Genomic DNA, 5,108 nt, shown 5'->3' with positions numbered 1-5,108 from the left:
ATATATATATATATATATATATATATATTTGAAATAATCATTACTCATAGTATGCCCAATACACTATTACGCCCTGTGTACGTAGGGTTGCGCGGTCGTTGCTGTGACCTTGGGTGAGTAACGCGGTTTACCTGTGGCCACAGGCCCCACCCCCGTCAGCTAATTAATTGAAGTGCACTTAGACTGACATAGAGACAAATACCACTGTCACTAAGCGAACCAGCGGGTACGCTTCCATCTCAAGCTACGGTACCGAGCTAAATCTTGAAGGGTCTCGAATCTCTGCGGGTCTAGGGCCCAAATAATAGTCTCCTCCACACACGTGCCCTTTTCAAAAATATTTCTCCTTTATATATAACTCAAAGAGTTTTCTCCCAAAACTTTCTCATTCTTTTCTTGTATAACTTCTCACAAAAATTTCTCATTCTTTACTAGTATATATAGGGCAACGTGTTGGAGGGTTTTTTACTCAAAATCACGATTTCAAGAATATCATTTTTTATACTCAAAACTTTCATATCAAAACCAACAAATCCTTTATATAAATAATATAATTTGAAATACCGAATCAAAATAGTTAATCGAAATTTTGCAAATAAAGGAATAATTAAAATAATATAATAATTTGAGAAGGGGTAAAGGGTTCCCTTACTTGGATTTCCCTAATATCGGGATCGAGCTTAATCCTCTTTGTATATTTTCTTAGTTTATTAACTAAGAATTTTCACTAGAAAATCCAGTGAAAACGGTGAGTTCGGTCACGGAAAGTCGCCGGAAAAGTCACCGGAAAGTCGCCGGAAAACTCTGCCGGAGACGGGTTTCTTTCTGTATTTTTTTTTTTTTCCTACTCTCATGATTTTCTCCCTTGTAATTCTCTCAATCTCACGGTCTCACACTCTCTTGTTCAGTATCTCTACGTCTCTTGATTAAAAGAGAGCAAAGGAAGAACAACAAAGCAGGAGAAGGGAGAAGAGAGAAGAAGGAAGGAGTGTGGAAAACAAGGAGCCTTGCATGCTTATTTATAGGAGAATGAATGGTTAGGATCAAGTAGATAGGTTTTGATCCAATGGATGAGAATTGGTGCATCCAATGCAAGTGGGTTTCATCATCACTAAGGTAGTGCATTTGCATTATCATTAAAGAAAATGAAATTTAAGCCAACTCTCTCTCTCTCATTCATGATGGCTTGGCCACTAGGGAGATAGTGCACAAATTAGGAGAAGTGGGTGATGAGTTGACAATCAAAGGAAGTATTAAGTAATGCTATATGAATTTTCGTCCAAATAGAGACCAGCTTACTCCAAGCAACGTTTTGATGGTCAAAACTACTCCGATCGCTGTGAAATTTTGAGGGTAGATACATGACATCAAGATGAACACTTTCTCTTTTTGGTCCAACTCAATCCGAGTTCGTTATGACTGAGTTTTGGTCAATCAAAGTTTCTGGTTTACTTTGACAAGTTAAAACAAGATATTGTTTAGACTACTTTCATTTTATGATTGCTCTAGATTCTATTCTAGACATCTTTTATTCTTTCATCATGAGAGGAGGAGGGAATAAATGTAGTGGAATGTTGCACTAGGTGTTGAATCATTATATCTTCCACTATCATATTTAATCATCCAACTAAAATGATTAAACACACATTTATTAATGGTATTCTTATGGTATAAAAATAGGTCTTTCACATGTTGAGTTGGGTGGTGACTCATGTAATCATCATGATCATAGGAAGATAACATGTGATAGATGGGTTGGATTTGTGGATAGCAATTGGAATGGGTTGGGTTAAGTTCAAAGATGGCCCAATAATGAATAATGTGAATTTCCGTCCAGAACAGGGGTTGTGTTTTTGACGGATGTTTTCGGGTACCAAATAAAGTCCAAAAATTATGAAATTTGGAGGGTAGCTAGAGGACTTCAAGATGAGCGTTCAGAATTTTAAATCGACCAAAACGGAGTTCGTTTGACCCTGTTTCCGTTATTCCAAAGTTTAAGGTCTGTTTTGAGTTTTTATCAAATTGCAAACAAAAATACATATTTATTTTCATAAATAATCGTAGTTATTCTTTTTCCTTATAAAAATGTTTTAAAATTAATTTAAACCATTATAATTTACGTCTTAAAATCTGGGGCGCTACATTCTTCCCCCCTTAACAGAATTTCGTCCTCGAAATTTGTAAACTATAAAGTTTCCTTCAATAAAGCATACTTTATACTATCTTGTCATAACTATGACTTCCAATGTAACCACTATCCACATCGTTTCCATTTCCATTAGAAAATCCTTAAACATTATTATTAAATCCAACTGTTCCTATCCTCAAGTAAGACAGTCTTAATTCTTCAAACCTCAAAAAAAACATAGATCATATCCTAGACACATAAATCAAATCAATCATAACTGTAACGCCCCAAATTTGAACCAGCAAATTCGTAAGCAGAAACCTCCGATTTCCACGTGACGTTACTACATCAGAGATAAACTCTCGCAGCGGAATATATTTTTATCCAACAGGCTTGGATTAAATAACACATTAGAGCTTTTAAATTAAATACCTCTAGATATTCATTAGAAAATACTTATAACAAATACAAGGAAACAGGTGTCCATAATGACACAAAAGAATACATATAAATCATTAGCAATCTTGTCAACATAAAATGCTATAAACACAGAAGACTACAAACAAAATATAAACTATGCGTCCTTAGCTATAAAACCTCTTGAGCTCTGGTATTTATCTATTAACCTGCATTAACGGAATATATATATATAGAAACAAAAACACAAAACAACCAAAGTGAGTCCACTGTTTCCAATAATAAGGTGAATACTGATTTACTTAATAAATTCCTTAACATGCAGATATGGCTTTATAGCCACGCGTATAATGCAAATGTATGGGTTGTATGAATATGCATCGTAGTAACCATTTAGTTTGATGTTTTATGATCATCTTTCTTCAGACCTCTCGTTCTAGGTTATCTGAACCCGTTTACGTCCGTTGCCTCCCACTTAAAGTTTTACCTGTTTTTACTGGAATCCTACCGGTCCCAGCATTAGTTATATATTAGGTCTTCGGATACCCTTGGGTCACTATGAACCCCTCTTGGATCCACTGACTAGCCATACTTTCCCCTAGCTACTACATCAGCTTGTTGATGGCTATCTCATCAGCCGTTATATTATTTTAGACACAACATGCTATGCATGATCGGCCACATGCAATGAATAAATTAAATAAAACAATAAACACGATATCATGGAAAAATCCACCAGCTTCGTTCTCAGTAAGTATAGAAATACTTACTCTCTTCTTCGTGTAGTTCCTTTAAACTTCTTTTCTGCATATAAATCCATCCATGCAATAATATATTTATCAATCATCTATCAAACAAATCATTGTTTATAGACCCTCATCTTTTTATATTTATTATTCATCACTTCATTACGTTTGAGACGATCACTCATAATAAATCTTAAAACCTTGGTTCATGATTTGGTGACGAGGCTATATAACCAATGCAACCAAATATGAACTTGAAGGATTAAAATATATTATAAGGACAATAAGGAATAAATACGATCAACTCATGAGAATCATGAGGACAATGAAATGAAAAGGGAATATAAATACGATCAACTCATGGAAGTCATGAGGACAATGAAATATAAAAGGAAATATAAATACGATCAACTCATGAAAGTCATGAGGACAATGAAATATAAAAGTAAATATAAATACGATCAACTCATGAAGTCATGAGGACAATGAAATGTAAAAGGGAAATATAAATACGATCAACTCATGAAAGTCATGAGGACAACGAAATATAAAAGGAAATATAAATACGATCAACTCATGAAAGTCATGAGGACAATGAAATATAAAAGTAAATATAAATACGATCAACTCATGAAGTCATGAGGACAATGAAATGTAAAAAGGAAATATAAATACGATCAACTCATGAAGTCATGAGGACAATGAAATATAAAAGTAGTTTATATTACTTTCTTTTTATCTCTTAAGCTTATTGGGTCTTTAAACAATTCAAATAACAAGTAATGAAATCATAACCTATATCATCAAATTAATGAAACTAATGATTAGAAGCTTACCCAAAATACTTCCTAGCATACACTTCAAGCCTTGAAAAACACAAGACTACACAAATCCTACAATTCTCTCTCTTGGCCTTAGGTGTGTGTGTGAGTGAAGCTTAATGGGCATTGCATCTTCCACCTTGGTTCTATTTATAAGAGAATGAATGGTTAGGATCAAGTAGACACATTTTGATCCAATGGATAGGAATTGGTGCATCTTAGCCTTATTTCCAAGGCACATGGGTTTCATCATCACTAAGGTGGTGCATTCTAGATGTGGGATGTGGGCAACACTTGTGGTGATGAGTGCACACATTAGAGGAAGTGGGTGATGAGTTGTCCAAATCAAAGGAAGTATTAAATAATGCTATATATGAATTTTCGTCCAAATAGAGGCCAGCTTACTCCAAACAACGTTTTGGTGGTCAAATCTAATCCGATCACTGTGAAATTTTGAGGGTAGATAGATGACGTCAAGATGAACACTTTCTCTTTTTGGTTCAACTCAATCCGAGTTCGTTATGACTTAGTTTTGGTCAATCAAAGTTTCTGGTTTATTTTGACAAGTTAAACCAAGATATTGTTTAGACTACTTTCATTTTATGATTACTCTAGATTCTATTCTAGACATCCTTTATTCTTTCATCGTAAGAGGGGGAGGGAATAAATGTAGTGGAATGTTGCACTAGGTGTTGAATCATTATATCCTCCACTAACATATTTAATCATCTAACACACATTAATTAATGGCATTTCTTTAAGGTATAAAAATAGGTCTTTCACATGTTGAATTGGGTGATGACTCATGTAATCATCATGATCATAGGAAGATAACATGTGATAGATGGGTTGGGTTTGTGGATAGCAATTGGAATGGGTTGGGTTAAGTCCAAAGATGGCCCATTAATGAATAATGTGAATTTCCGTCCAGAACAGGGGTCGTATTTTTGATGGATGTTTTCATGGCCTTAACGATGTCCAAACATCATGAAATTT

The 5,108-nt window shown here is 34.5% G+C and overlaps 1 long non-coding RNA gene across 1 annotated transcript; it reads right to left on the bottom strand.

Annotated features, from left to right (window-relative positions):
* Positions 1–2,455: 2,455 nt before the first annotated feature.
* LOC133864894 (uncharacterized) lies at positions 2,456–4,720 on the bottom strand. Its single transcript, XR_009899577.1, has 3 exons — positions 4,128–4,720; positions 3,316–3,349; positions 2,456–2,754 (listed from the first exon to the last, which is right to left on the bottom strand). It is a non-coding gene; the product is annotated as an uncharacterized LOC133864894 (long non-coding RNA).
* Positions 4,721–5,108: the final 388 nt, after the last annotated feature.

This window comes from Alnus glutinosa, chromosome 3 (assembly GCF_958979055.1).
Source record: "Alnus glutinosa chromosome 3, dhAlnGlut1.1, whole genome shotgun sequence".
Taxonomy (NCBI): Eukaryota; Viridiplantae; Streptophyta; class Magnoliopsida; order Fagales; family Betulaceae; genus Alnus; species Alnus glutinosa.
Note: the sequence above shows the minus strand (reverse complement) of the source record. Positions and strands in the feature narration are given on the sequence as shown.